General features: G+C 37.8%; 1 protein-coding gene across 3 annotated transcripts in view; it reads right to left on the bottom strand.

Annotated features, from left to right (window-relative positions):
• Positions 1 to 16,497, bottom strand: part of LOC126251415 (jouberin-like) — a 299,336-nt gene that overhangs the window by 94,127 nt on the left and 188,712 nt on the right. The gene's annotated exons all lie outside the window — the stretch shown is intronic.

Genomic DNA, 16,497 nt, shown 5'->3' with positions numbered 1-16,497 from the left:
TTGGGGAGAAGAGGAATTTGTGGTACAACTTGACTAGAACAAGGGATCGCTTGGTAGGACACTTTCTGACGCATCAAGGGATCATCAATTTGGCATTGGAGGGAAGCATGAAGGGTAAAAATCATAAAGGGAGACCATGAGATGAATACACTAAGCAGATCCAGAAGGATGTAGGTTGGAGTAATTATTCAGAGATGAAGAGGCTTGCACAGGATAGAGTAGCATGTAGAGCTGCATGAAACCAGTCTCTGGACTGAAGACTACAACAACAACAAAGAATCTTGCATTCCTGGTTTGTTATGCCTCATTTTAAACTCATCCCTCATAAATAAATCACTTACTTGCAGCCCCAGCACTAATCTGTGTGTATATAAATTCACACATCTGTACAGAGTGACCATATCCATGAAACTTCTCTCCACCCACATCTCCTCTGCCAAATTTTCCAGTTTGCCCCTAGCTGCTGGCTCATGCACCCAAAGCTCCTGTATGATTAGGTCTCAAGGAAAGAATTCCTGTAATTATCCTTCAGCAGATTTCTACAATCACCATGGTTTTCCCTGCAATTACTGAGAAATGACACATTTCACTTTATGTTGTGTGATTCCTGTGATGTAAGAGCTGCATTGTCCCTGTCTCCTGCGTACTCCTCACACTGACTTTGCAGTGTCCTTGCAGTGGTGAGCATTTGAGTTTCTTGTCACCATTGTGCTTTGTTGTCACCCTAATACTGCACTGCAAATGCGTGCTTCCAGTTACTACTTTGAGGGCTGAGCGAGAACTGAGAATACTTTAGAGGCCTCTCTAAAACTCAGGACTACACAGTGGAAATTGCTGTGATGGCACACATGTAGCACTCAAAATCAGGATCTGTCCTCCAATGATCAATAAGAATGGATTCTGGGGTGCCTGTCTCACTACATACAAGCACAAGCTTCACATACTTCACTCTAAATTTTGTATATCTGTGAAACATAGCAGAAAGATGAAGTGTATCAGCTCTTTTAGATGAATTAAATGCTTCACTTTACTGTTCTATTTAATGTGCGACAGGAGAAAGCATTGCTTTTTGCAGTACATGTATTTTTCTATGTTCATTGCCACCTCCATATTGCAAACTCCATTGTCCAATAATTCTTCAGTTACTGCCTGCACATTCAGAGCCTGTAATGGATTCATCTCCACTGCATCTACCTCTGTGTCTCCACTGTATCAGTTTGGCTTTGGAATCCATCAACATGTCATCTACTTATGCCCTAACTTCAGCTACTTCCAGATTTTGTACTGCAAGTTCAAGAAGTGGCTTTGTTACTACATATCGAAATGTTGGTCTATTGACGGATCGAAGTGCGTACCTCTTTGTGACATATCTTGGTACAATTGTCTAAGTGGTCCTTTGTACCATCCAGTTTTACAGTAACCTTGTATATTTCAGGAAACTTTAAACTCTTCAGTCTTGACAAAGAGAGAAGACCACAACAATTTGTCAAAAGCAACATTGATGTTAATTATCAGTCAAATGGGTAATAAAACATCATGTAGTTAGACTTTCTGATTCTCTGCATCTTTGATAGATCTTCCCTTCCGAATGTCATATTGATTCCAGTTCAGAGCAGTTACATTTCCATATGTAAATAATTATGATCAGAGAATGCTTTGATTTTCATCTTACTTATTTAGAGACCGAGTGAGGTGGCGCAGTGATTAGCACACTGGACTCGCATTCGGGAGGACGACGGTTCAATCCCGTCTCCGGCCATCCTGATTTAGGTTTTCCGTGATTTCCCTAAATCGCTTCAGGCAAATGCTGGGATGGTGCCTTTGAAAGGGCATGGCCAATTTCCTTCCCCATCCTTCCCTCACCCGAGCTTGCGCTCCGTCTCTAATGACCTCTTTGTCGACGGGACGTTATACACTAATCTCCTCCTCCTCCCTCCTCTTACTTATTTAGAAGGCATATCAGTCAATATGAGTTTTCTGAAGTGGGGTCTCTATCATCTATCTTCATATGTTTAACTGTACTCATATTCCTCTACTCATGCAGAGGGTACTAGGACATCTGACATATTGTATGGTGCATTCAGTATCCTCCTGAGATGTCACTGATCTTCATTCGCCTCGTCTGCATCTTCCACTGGTAGCAAACACTTAAGAGATATATGTAAGAGTCCTTTCATCGATCTCTTTCACCAATCCTTTCATCAATCTCTCTTCCTTACCATAAAGATAACGATTGTGACTAAATATTCTCTGCTGTTATTTTGAAGGGGGTCCCGGAGATGCATTTCCAAATTCTGCGCAGCATACATTTGCCAGTTCTTTACCTATGTGCTTTCAATATAATCTCTGTATGTCTGGCGTTCTACGGATCGGAGCGTGGAATGTCAGATCCCTTAATTGGCAGGTTAAAGTTATATATAGTGGGAATTAGTGAAGTTTGGTGGCAGGAGGAACAAGACTTTTGGTCAGAATATATAATGGTACGACAGAGATTTAGGAACCAGGTTTTAAATTGTAAGACATTTCCAGGGGCAGATGTGGACTCTGACCACAATCTATTGGTTATGAACTGTAGATTAAAACTGAAGAAACTGCAAAAAGGTGGGAATTTAAGGAGATGGGACCTGGATAAACTGAAAGAACCAGAGGTTGTACAGACTTTCAGGGAGAGTATAAGGGAACAATTAACAGGAATGGGGGAAAGAAATACAGTAGAAGAAGAATGGGTAGCTTTGAGGGATGAAGTAGTGAAGGCAGCAGAGGATCAAGTAGGTAAAAAGACGAGGGCTAGTAGAAATCCTTGGGTAACAGAAGATATATTGAATTTAATTGATGAAAGGAGAAAATATAAAAATGCAGTAAATGAAGCAGGCAAAAAGCAATACAAACATTTCAAAAATGAGATCGACAGGAAGTGCAAAATGGCTAAGCAGGGATGGCTAGAGGACAAATGTAAGGATGTAGGGGCTTATCTCACGAGGGGTAAGATAGACACCGCAAACAGGAAAATTAAAGAGACCTTTGGAGATAAAAGAACCACTTGTATGAACATCAAGAGCTCAGATGGAAACCCAGTTCTAAGCAAAGAAGGGAAAGCAGAAAGGTGGAAGGAGCAGACAGAATGTCTATACAAGGGCGATGTACTTGAGGACAATATTATGGAACTGGAAGAGGATGTAGATGAATATGAAATGGGAGATACGATACTGTGTGAAGAGTTTGACAGAGCACTGAAAGACCCGAGTCTAAACAAGGCCCCCGGAGTAGACAACATTCCATTGGAACAACTGACGGCCTTGGGAGAGCCAGTCCTGACAAATTTCTACCATCTGGTGAGCAAGATGTATGAAACAGGTGAAATGAAATGAGACAGGTGAAATCCCCTCAGACTTCAAGAAGAATATAATAATTCCAGTTACAAAGAAAACAGGTGTTGACAGATGTGAAAATTACCGAACTATCAGTTTTATAAGTCACAGCTGCAAAATATTAACGCGAATTCTGTACAGACAAGTGGAAAAACTGGTAGAAGCTGACCTCGGGGAAGATCAGTTTGGATTCCGTAGAAATGTTGGAACACGAGAGGTAATACTGACCCTACGATTTATCTTAGAAGAAAGATGAAGGAAAGGCAAACCTATGTTTCTAGCATTTGTAGACCTAGAGAAAGCTTTTGAAAATGTTGACTGGAATACTCTCATTCAAATTCTGAAGGTGGCAGGGGTAAAATACAGGGAGCGAAAGGCTATTTACAATTTGTACAGAAACCAGATGGCAGTTATAAGAGTCGGGGGACATGAAAGGGAAGCAGTGGTTGGTTAGGGAGTGAGACAGGATTGTAGCCTCTCCCAGATGCTATTCAATCTGTATATTGAGCAAGCAAACAAAATAAAAGTTCAGAGTAGGTATTAAATTCCATGGAGTGTGTGTGTGTGTGTGTGTGTGTGTGTGTGTGTGTGTGTGTGTGTGTGTGTGTGTGTGTGGGTGGGTGGGTGGGTGTGGTTTGAGGTTTTCGGGCGCTAAAAAGTGTGGTCATCAGTGCCCAAAAATCCATGGAGAAGAAATAAAAACTTTAAGGTTCACCAAAGGACTTGGAAGAGGAGTTGAACGGAATGCACAGTGTCTTGAAAGGAGGGTATAAGATGAACATCAACAAAAACAAAACGAGGATAATGGAATGTAGTCGAATTAAGTCAGGTGATTCTGAGGGAATTCTGATTAGGAATTACATCGGGTGATGCTCCGGGAATTAGATTAGGAAATGAGAGGCTTAAAGTAGTGAAGGAGTTTTCCTATTTGGGGAGCAGTATAACTGATGATGGTTGCAGTAGAGAGGATATAAAATGTAGACTGGCAATGGCAAGGAAAGCATTTCTGAAGAAGAGAAATTTGTTAGAATCAAGTATTTATTTAAGTGTCAGGAAGCCATTTCTGAAACTATTTGTATGGAGTGTAGCCATGTATGGAAGTGAAACATAGATGATAAATACTTTAGACAAGAAGAGAATAGAAGCTTTCGAAATGTGCTGCTACAGAAGAATGCTGAAGATTAGATGGGTAGATCACATAACTAATGATGAGGTATTGAATAGAATTGGGGAGAAGAGGGGTTTGTGGCACAACTTGTTAGAAGATGGGATCGGTTGGTAGGACATGTTCTGTGGCATCAAGGGATCACCCATTTAGTACTGGAGGGCAGCGTGGAGGGTAAAAATCTTAGAGGGAAACCAAGAGATGAATACACTAAGCAGATTCAAAAGGATGTAGGCTGCAGTGGGTACTGGGAGATGAAGAAGCTTGCACAAGATAGAGTAGCATGGAGAGCTGCATCAAACTAGTCTCAGGACTGAAGACCACAACAACAACAACATGTCTTCATAAGGAATAACAATTTTTTTTTTATTATTTATTTATTTAGCATCCAATAGATCACACATGTGATATAGGATTTGTCATTTGATTACACGTAAAACATAACAACACATACACATAATAAATCGACAAACATATACAAACAGCAAACAAATTACATACACATAGTACGTAAGTAGTGTACAAGAACTTATTACCCAAAAAACAAATGTACGTGCTCATGATAAACAATTATAGATCATGAACTACGCCTTATACACAAAACGTGTTACGGATATTTAACAGATTTATGAAGTTGAAAACATAATTAAATTAGTTGGAATTTTTAAAAAGTAAGTACAGGTTTCAATCCACAATTTGAGACAGGTATTCATTTACACTGTTGTAGCAATTTTCCATCATGTATTTTTTTACTTCACCGTTGAAATTATTTTTGCTTTTCAATTCTTTATTTTGAGATGGAAGTGCATTTCAAAGCTTTATTCCTAAGTGGCTAACATGTTTCTGACTTCTAGTTTTTGCTACATAGGGAATGTGGAAGTCTTTACCTTGCCTTGTATTGTGATCTTGGTAGCTTGAGATGGTTTGGAGATCGCAGTTATTTTTACTGATCATTTCCAGGCATTTAAAAATATATATTGATGGTATTGTAAGTATCTTTAGTTGTCTGAATAAGGGTCTACAGTGAGTTTGTGGTGGGCTGTGTGTCATGATACGAATAGCTCTTTTTTGCATAATAAAAATGTCATTTAGTCTTGACCTGGTTTTTCCCCAAAAACTTATGCCGTAGCTTGCAACAGATTGGAAATAACTAAAGTACACCACTCTAATACATTCTTTGCTACATACCTTGGATATTATTCTTAAGGCAAAACATGCTGAGCTAAGTTTCTGAGTAAGATATACACTGTGTTCATTCCAGTTTAAATCTTGGTCAATTCGCATTCCCAGAAACTTTGTGGTGCACACTTTTTCTATTTGTTTGTTATCCAGCATATGGCACATATTTTCCCCTTGACACTTGCTTCCATACTGTATAAAGTTTGTTTTCTTTGTATTTAATGTCAGCTTATTTGAATAAAACCATGACTGTATGTATGAGAGCATTTTTTCTGCTGTAATACACAATGATTCTTTTATATCGCCAATTATGATACTCGTGTCATCTGCAAATAGTAGAATTTTGGCTGAGCTGTCTGGAGCCTGTATATCATTGATGTAAATTAGAAATAATAATGGGCCCAGAATGCTGCCCTGTGGAACACCTATTTCAATTTGGTTTGGTTTAGATATGAGTTTAAAATTGTGAAGATTGTTGGATGACCTCAGCTCAACAACTTGTGACCTGTTTTGCAGATAAGATTCAAACCATTTTTTAACTGTACCCGTGATGCCTATTGCTTCAAGTTTCTCTAGTAATATTACACGGTTCACAGTATCGAAGGCTTTGGATAAATCTAGATTAATTCCAACAACCTGTTTATTTGATTCCAAATTTCTAACTATTTCTATTGTGTAGTCCAATATGTCTGTTTCTGTACTGTGCCCTGCTCGAAAGCCATGTTGACTGTTATTTATTAGTTTATGTTTTTCTAGATATTTTGTAACCCTGATTTTCATTAATTCCTCAAGTATTTTGGAGAAGGCTGGGAGGAGAGATATAAGTCGGTAATTTTCTATTTTATGTCTGTCACCATTTTTGTACAGAGGTATCACTTTAGAGATTTTAAGTTTATCCGGAAATATCCCTTCACTAAGGGACAAGTTTGCTATGTGCACTATAGGTTTGACAACACATGGAGCAATTTTCTTAATTATTGATACAAGTACATCATCCAACCCAGAGGACATTTTGGATTTAAAGCATTTAATGACTTTTTCTATGGGAATATTTTCATTATTTTTAAGATTGATTTCCTGTTATTTAGTTTGATCCCCGGTTTCTTTTTTTACCATTTTCCACATCATTCTGGACTTGTTACTAGCCTGCCTTATTAATCTATCATTACTTAATAATTTTGCTTTTGCTATTACTTTGCGGTAAGTCTTTTTGTATGTCCTCACATACTCAACAAACTGCTGATCATGACATGTTTTTAACTTTAAACTTAGTAATTTCATGGTTTCACTTGACTTTTTAATTCCGGGTGTAATCCAGGCCCCTTTGGATCCAGATGATCTATAACTCAAAAGCTTTTTTGGGAAACACATTTCAAAGTATGTCATAAAAGTGGAAGCAAATGTGTTGTAAGCATCATTTGTGTTTGTTTGTGCCAAGACCTCTGACCAAACTGCATTTTTTAAATTATTTTTGAACTTACAATTTTCAGTAGAGAAAAATCGTTTGTACTCCTTTTTATTTTCCTCCTCCTTGGAAGTTGCAGTGAGATTAAAGGTTAGTGCATTATGATCTGATAATCCTATATTCACATTTGTAACTGCAACTTCATGTGTGACCACATTTGAGAAGATGTTATCTATTAGGCTTTCACTGGAATCTGTTGTTCTAGTGGGAGCTGGTAAGTGGGGGAACATGATGAAGCTTTTTAGTATGTCTAAAAACTTGTTTTTTACTGGACTCTGGACCAATAGATTAATATTAAAGTCACCACAAAGAATTATGGTAGAGTTCTCATTTGAGAAAATGTTGAGCATTTCTTCCAAATTCTTAAGAAAGACTTCAGTATCTCCAGATGGTGACCTGTAAATTGCTGCAACAATTATTTTCTTCTTTAAACTATATAACTGAATGGCTACTGTCTCAAAATCCTTTTCAATGGTTAATGGTTTATCCTCTTATCTTAACTTAAATTTAAGCTTGGAATTTAGATAAATGCATACACCACCACCTTTGGCATTTTGCCTACAGTACTGACTGGCAAGTTTATATTGGCTTAAGTTTATGCTGTTTAGTTCACTGTCCCTGCACCAATGTTCCATAATACATAAACAATCAAAATGGTCACTATTTTCTGCTACCTCAAGTTCAAGGTACTTGTTTTTAAGACACTGAATGTTCAGACTCATAATTCTTAGCTGATTTGAACAATCCGACTGACCTGTGACTTTACACTCTGTTGATGAATTTTCTCTTACACTGTTACAAGATTTCATACCTTGTTGTAGATTCCTCTGCTTGCAAACATTCACCCTTTTTCCCTGTTATGTGCTGTTGTTCACTGTTTTGCCCCCCCCCCCCCCCCCCAGCAAAAATCCTGGCTTCTCAAGGGTGGCTGCCTTCTTCTTGTGTGATGACTGCTCCTATTACCACTGCTGCTACTGTGTGCTGTTGCAGTGAATGCCAGTGATTCTGGTTGCTTGGTTATTTATGGTGGAACTACTGCTTCTGATGTTGCTGTGACTCCTAATGATTCTGGTTGGTTGGTTTTTGATGCTGTAACTATTGCTTCTGTTGTTAGTTCTGCTGCTGCTAATGTTGGGTCAGTAGTAGGTTCCTCGGTTGCTTCTGTTTTTTGGATGGTCCATTTGTGTGCTGCTGCTGTTTGTGCTGGTGTTTCTGCTATTGAAGATTTATACCATCCCAGTTCAGTGGCTGTCACTTTGTAATTACATTTAATTGCTTCCCTTATTAAGGTTCCTAAACTGGCATTCCCATTTCTGTTAAGGTGAAGCCCATGTTTTGTAACACATTCTCTATCAAGTGTACTTGAGTCAATTAATTTCACATTGCTGAATAGCCTACAATTACTTTTAAGTTACGCATTACTTCTGTGAATTTCCTTATTCACACATGACCATTCAGGTAAATCATGCCTGTGGGTAAAGTTCACCAGAAAAATGTTTGTATTTGACAGTACTAGCAAAACACTCAAGAGCTGTTTATACATTTTCATAGCGTTGTTTTCGTAAATGTCTTCAGCTCCACATAGTCTTTTCTATTTCTTCCAAATTCCCTTTCGTTTGGGTTCCTGAGTTGATTCATTTTGTGCCTAAAATGCTCCACGGTGGTTACACTTATTAATGAGATTTTGTTTTATTATTATTATTATTATTATATTTTTAATAAGTGTGTGGGTCTCACTTTGACGATATGTTGAAGACTTTTGCATTGCTGTTTATATTCTACCTTTAATTGTTGATTATGTTGATTAAATTCATCCTGTGCATTAAATGAAGCACTCTCTTTCTTGATAAGCTCACTTGGCAAAAAATTAGTCACCAAAGTGTGCATGCACAAATGAATCATTAAGCCTTTCCAGATAGTGCAGCCCCCCCATGAACCATGGACCTTGCCGTTGGTGGGGAGGCTTGCGTGCCTCAGCGATACAGATGGCCGTACCGTAGGTGCAACCACAACGGAGGGGTATCTGTTGGGAGGCCAGACAAACATGTGGTTCCTGAAGAGGGGCAGCAGCCTTTTCAGTAGTTGCAGGGGCAACAGTCTGGATGATTGACTGATCTGGCCTTGAAACATTAACCAAAACGGCCTTGCTGTGCTGGTACTGCGAACGGCTGAAAGCAAGGGGAAACTACAGCCGTAATTTTTCCCGAGGACATGCAGCTTTACTGTATGATTAAATGATGATGGCATCCTCTTGGGTAAAATATTCCGGAGGTAAAATAGTCCCCCATTCGGATCTCCAGGTGGGAACTACTCAAGGGGACATCGTTATCAGGAGAAAGAAAACTGGCATTCTACGGATCGGAGCGTGGAATGTCAGATCCCTTAATCGGGCAGGTAGGTTAGAAAATTTAAAAAGGGAAATGGATAGGTTAAAGTTAGATATAGTGGGAATTAGTGAAGTTCGGTGGCAGGAGGAACAAGACTTTTGGTCAGGTGATTACAAAGTTATAAATACAAAATCAAATAGGGGTAATGCAGGAGAAGGTTTAATAATGAATAAAAAAATAGGTTAGCTACTACAAACAGCATAGTGAACGCATTATTGTGGCCAAGATAGACACAAAGCCCATGCCTACTACAGTAGTACAAGTTTATATGCCAACTAGCTCTGCAGATGATGAAGAAATTGATGAAATGTATGATGAGATAAAAGAAATTATTCAGGTAGTGAAGGGAGACGAAAATTCAATAGTCATGGGTGACTGGAATTCGTCAGTAGGAAAAGGGAGAGAAGGAAACATAGTAGGTGAATATGGATTGGGAGGAAGAAATGAAAGAGGAAGCCGCCTTGTAGAATTTTGCACAGAGCATAACTTAATCATAGCTAACACTTGGTTCAAGAATCATAAAAGAAGGTTGTATACCTGGAAGAATCCTGGAGATACTAAAAGGTATCAGATAGATTATATAATGGTAAGACAGAGATTTAGGAACCAGGTTTTAAATTGTAAGACATTTCCAGGGGCAGATGTGGATTCTGACCACAATCTATTGGTTATGAACTGCAGATTGAAACTGAAGAAACTGCAAAAAGGTGGGAATTTAAGGAGATGGGAATTGGATAAACTGAAAGAACCAGAGGTTGTAGAGAGTTTCAGGGAGAGCATAAGGGAACAACTGACAGGAATGGGGGAAAGAAATACAGTAGAAGAAGAATGGGTAGCTCTGAGGGATGAAGTAGTGAAGGCAGCAGAGGATCAAGTAGGTAAAAAGATGAGGGATAATAGAAATCCTTGGGTAACAGAAGAAATATTGAATTTAATTGATGAAAGGAGAAAATATAAAAATGCAGTAAATGAAGCAGGCAAAAAGGAATACAAACGTCTCAAAAATGAGATCGACAGGAAGTGCAAAATGGCTAAGCAGAGATGGCTAGAGGACAAATGTAAGGATGTAGAGGCTTGTCTCACTAGGGGTAAGATAGATACTGCCTACAGGAAAATTAAAGAGACCTTTGGAGAGAAGAGAACCACTTGTATGAATATCAAGAGCTCAGATGGCAACCCAGTTCTAAGCAAAGAAGTGAAGGCAGAAAGGTGGAAGGAGTATATAGAGGGTTTATACAAGGGCGATGTACTTGAGGACAATATTATGGAAATGGAAGAGGATGTAGGTGAAGATGAAATGGGAGATAAGATAATGCGTGAGGAGTTTGACAGAGCACTGAAAGACCTGAGTCGAAACAAGGCCCCCGGAGTAGACAACATTCCATTAGAACTACTGATGGCCTTGGGAGAGCCAGTCATGACAAAACTCTACCATCTGGTGAGGAAGATGTATGAGACAGGTGAAATGCCCACAGACTTCAAGAAGAATATAATAATTCCAATCCCAAAGAAAGCAGGTGTTGACAGATGTGAAAATTACCGAACTATCAGTTTAATAAGTCACAGCTGCAAAATGCTAACGCGAATTCTTTACAGACGAATGGAAAAACTGGTAGAAGCGGACCTCGGGGAAGATCAGTTTGGATTCCGTAGAAATGTTGGAACACGTGAGGCAATACTAACCTTACGACTTATCTTAGAAGAAAGATTAAGAAAAGGCAAACCTACGTTTCTAGCATTTGTAGACTTAGAGAAAGCTTTTGACAACGTTAACTGGAATACTCTCTTTCAAATTCTGAAGGTGGCAGGGGTAAAATACAGGGAGCGAAAGGCTATTTACAATTTGTACAGAAACCAGATGGCAATTATAAGAGTCGAGGGGCATGAAAGGGAAGTAGTGGTTGGGAAAGGAGTGAGACAGGGTTGTAGCCTCTCCCCGATGTTATTCAATCTGTATATTGAGCAAGCAGTAAAGGAAACAAAAGAAAAATTCAGAGTAGGTATTAAAATTCATGGAGAAGAAGTAAAAACTTTGAGGTTCGCCGATGACATTGTAATTCTGTCAGAGACAGCAAAGGACTTGGAAGAGCAGTTGAACGGAATGGACAGTGTCTTGAAAGGAGGATATAAGATGAATATCAACAAAAGCAAAACGAGGATAATGGAATGTAGTCAAATTAAATCGGGTGATGCTGAGGGGATTAGATTAGGAAATGAGACAATTAAAGTAGTAAAGGATATTTGCTATTTAGGAAGCAAAATAACTGATGATGGTCGAAGTAGAGAGGATATAAAATGTAGACTGGTAATGGCAAGGAAATCGTTTCTGAAGAAGAGAAATTTGTTAACATCGAGTATAGATTTAAGTGTCAGGAAGTCGTTTCTGAAAGTATTTGTATGGAGTGTAGCCATGTATGGAAGTGAAACATGGACGATAACCAGTTTGGACAAGAAGAGAATAGAAGCTTTTGAAATGTGGTGCTACAGAAGAATGCTGAAGATAAGGTGGGTAGATCACGTAACTAATGAGGAGGTATTGAATAGGATTGGGGAGAAGAGAAGTTTGTGGCACAACTTGACTAGAAGAAGGGATCAGTTGGTAGGACATGTTTTGAGGCATCAAGGGATCACAAATTTAGCATTGGAGGGCAGCGTGGAGGGTAATAATCATAGAGGGAGACCAAGAGATCAATACACTAAGCAGATTCAGAAGGATGTAGGTTGCAGTAGGTACTGGGAGATGAAGCAGCTTGCACAGGATAGAGTGGCGTGGAGAGCTGCATCAAACCAGTCTCAGGACTGAAGACCACAACAACAACAACAACAGATAGTGCAGCATTCAAATCATGGACACTGCCTGTACATGAGCATAAAAAAAGTAGCAATCAGTAAGACATTTATGTTTCAAGCAGACATTGTATAAACACATGAGAAAAAGTAAGGATGTGACAGAATATAAAAAAGGGGTACTTGTGTTTGGCTGTAACCATGATCGTATGGTGTTTGAAGGGGCTCTATATGTTTGTGTTTCCATGTGGACTGTTCAATGTGTCCACAACAGGGATGTGACACACATGGCCATGACACACAATGTCAGAATTGTGGTTGGGAAAATTTCCTGACAGAGGAACTGGAGATGTGTTTCATAGCTTGTGAACCAAAGTCACTTCCAAGTTCAACAGGCACTGCTGCAGGCAATGAATGAAGGTCCATTGTGATCTGTTAGTGAGAAAATACTGTGACAGGTACTGTACGCAACGAACACTTTGAATCAGTCACCTTGCATGAGGCCACTGCTCACAATCATCGAACATGGACAGTAGACAAATTAACTGAGCAGTTTTTATCTAAGGACTCTGTCATGAAAGACTAGATAGCCACTCTCTCTCTTTGATTTCTTTGCAGCTGATATTGACCTATAACAAAGGAAATGTGGATTCATAGTGTGGAAAGGGTATTTTTAGAAAAAGAAATAATTTTTTCTTGTAAGTGTTGGATATTACAGGACAGGGTTTTTGAAAAAAAAATCCACATCCTGAAATTTTCATTCTCCTTATCCAAAATTTTAATATCCATCTTCTATCCTCAGTATAACAATTTTCCTTTCTTATTTGGCTGTCCCTCATAACACAAAATGAATTATTAAAAGTAAATTCATCTAAACATAAAAAAACACATAACTGTATATCAGCAATTAACCTTCCAGCTCCCTTATCTCAAGATAATACTTAAATAGTTAAGTTTCCATCTTATCATGTAAATGATGCCATAACCTGGGAATTATTCAACCTCTACAACAACAAAATTGGAATAGCAGCCATTTTAAAAAACATCTATAATAAATAAAGCCTTTAAAAGTCATGTACCTTTTCCAAAAATTAAATGACAAATGACACTCTCTGTACAGACAAAAATCTTTATTTACTGTTTTGTATTATATACTGAGGCTCAGAATTAAGTGATGGTTAGTCATTAATGTAAAAACACTTTGTTCTGAAAGTGTAGTTTATTTAAATGGCCTACACATGTAAATAACTATTTGTAATGATTTTTATTCATGCTGTCACTGTGTGGAACAGATATCATAGAGAGATATGATTATACCAGAATAAGTTGAGCTATACTATCAATTTTTTTATGCACCTCAATTTTTTTTTGCATTGATCTCAGTGTCTGTCAGTCTTTTGAGATGGTGTGATAAAGACATATGTACTTTCAATCTCCCAATATTGTGAAAATTAAAAGTTGTAATATGCAGAAGTCACAAGTGTTTATTCTCTTACCGAGGTACATGCGACAAGGACTTGCATTTTTAATGGACCTTTCTGCAAAAGAAGTCAGCACATAGAGAGGACAGCCAATGCAACCATTGTTGTACATCATTGGGGAGACAAGATAAATATCAAGCTGCACATAAGACTCAAAGGAATTCATCTTCAAGCAATGTTCCAGAACTGTCACAACATTTCTTAACCCACATACATCCATACCTGCATGCATTTCTGGCCTTACAATTTTTGGTGTGGCTAATTGTGCATTAGCACATTTATTTTTTATTTATTTATTTATTTATTTATCCCTCTGTAGACAATAAATATTGTATGGATGTTGTCTAAAAGTACACGCAAATTTATGGGAAACAATTTGTGCAAAAGGAGCATACAAAATTTTGCATTAAGTAGTACAAAGGATAATACATACAAAATTGTACAAAACATGTACAAAAAATAATACTTGGTCCTACAAGACACAGTAATACAACTTTTATACATACCGGGTGATCAAAAAGTCAGTATAAATTTGAAAACTGAATAAATCACAGAATAATGTAGAGAGAGAGGTACAGATTGACACCCATGCTCGACAGCAAAACGTCAGTAACTGCTACCATGACGGGTGAGAGGTACGCCAATATGTTACAGAGTTGAAAACTCTTTGTCTTTACATATGTCTGCTTGTACCTGTATATGTGCGGATGGATATTTGTGTGTGTGCGAGTGTATACCTGTCCCTTTTTCCCCCTAAGGTAAGTCTTTCCGCTCCCGGGATTGGAATGACTCCTTACCCTCTTCCTTAAAACCCACATCCTTTCATCTTTCCCTCTCCTTCCCTCTTTCCTGATGAAGCAACCATGGGTTGCGAAAGCTTGAATTTTGTGTGTGTGTTTGTGTTTGTTAGTGTCTCTATCAACATACCAACACTTTCATTTGGTAAGTTATGTCATCTTTGTTTTTAGATATATTTTTCCCACGTGGAATGTTTCCCTCTATTATATTCATATTTGTAATGATTCTTATTTATGCCATCCCATGCAATGAAAATATTGTAGGGAGGTATGATTATATCAGACAAAGATGACAGAAAATTGAAAGCTATACTATCAATTTTTTAAGTAACTCAGTTGCTTTTTACACAGCTGTCAGAGTCTACTCGTCTTTTGAGATGGTGCAATAAAGAACATATGTACTTGCACTCTCCCAATATTATCTTAATTAAAAGTTATAATATGTAGAAGTTGCTAGTTTTCATTCTCCTATTGAGCTATGTGCTACTCTCCACATCCCGATGTGACAAGGACTTGCATTTTTAAATGGACCTTTTCAGAGAAGAAGTCAACGTGAAGAGAGAGTAGCCAACAAAGCCATGCCAGCATTGTTGTACATCATTGGGGAGACAAGGTAAATATCATGCCACACACTAAGAATAAAAGAAATTAATCTTCAAGCAGTGTTCCAGAACCCTCACAACATTTCTTAACTTGCATGCATCCATACCTGCAGGCATTTCTGGACTTGCAATTTCTGATGCAGCTAAATGTGCATTAGCATAGCTACATCCACTCTGAACAATTCACATTCTCTCTCTCCCTAACCACTAAAAGAAGCTGATAGGCAGGAGATTTTACGTGCATAAATGACTTCATTTGATATTAATTTGTGTCCTCCTGCACTATGAATTACTGTACATACATAAATTGTTAAGTCCACAGCATTTTTTCACATCAGTGTAGTTCACATTATCTGAGCATAACAGCGAGAAAGTACTTGTACCATGACATCTACAGGTAAATACTTTCAATTCCACAAATAATCATATCTTACTCTTGATAGTATGTTTGTCCTAAAACATGTCCAAGAGTTCATGAATAAAATATTGTTGCATCTATATGGTGTTAGTGAAGAACACATGAGTCAAGAAAAGGTACAAATGCATTGTTATCCTAAAACTGATTACAGAATTTTACAGAATATAATGCTCATTTCATATCCACAGCTTAAAACACTGTATCATGAGGAACATCAGCACATAACAGAGAGAGAGAGAGAGAGAGTACATAAAGAATAATTATTTCAAACATGAACTGGAATATTCAGCTCCTTGTTTGTATTCTGAGGATGTCATCTCCCTGTATGAATACTGTGGCTAATCTAACATTACTCTAATCTAGACATAACTCTGTGCATCCTCTGACTGGCAAACCAATTTTAGTTCTTCTGTGGATCATCAAATATTTACTATTGTAAGGGAATAACAAGAATATCATATTTTCAAAATTAATTTTCTCTCTTCAGCAGACAGTGAACTGATTTGAAAGTTTAGAACAGAACAGAAACTTATTACCTCATAAAACAAAATTTCAAGTCACTGACTTAATGTACAGGAGACTTGTCAAAACGCAAAAATTTACTTACAGCTTTTCTTAAAATATTGTTAATATAATATATGGTACTTAATACATAACTGATGATTTTTTTTTTTTAATAATGATCTGTAACTTTGTAAGTAAGTGTTCGTTCTCTTCTGAGCAAATTTTCAGATTGTCCTTCATGAACTCTTTAATTGAACAGTAACATTTCTGCACCAGTTTGTCATGTAATAGTTTTTTGAAGTCTCTAGATTAATACAGTTCTTTTCCTTTTGCTTTGTTGTTAA

Source organism: Schistocerca nitens, chromosome 4 (genome assembly GCF_023898315.1).
Source record: "Schistocerca nitens isolate TAMUIC-IGC-003100 chromosome 4, iqSchNite1.1, whole genome shotgun sequence".
NCBI classification, from domain to species: domain Eukaryota; kingdom Metazoa; phylum Arthropoda; class Insecta; order Orthoptera; family Acrididae; genus Schistocerca; species Schistocerca nitens.
Note: the sequence above shows the minus strand (reverse complement) of the source record. Positions and strands in the feature narration are given on the sequence as shown.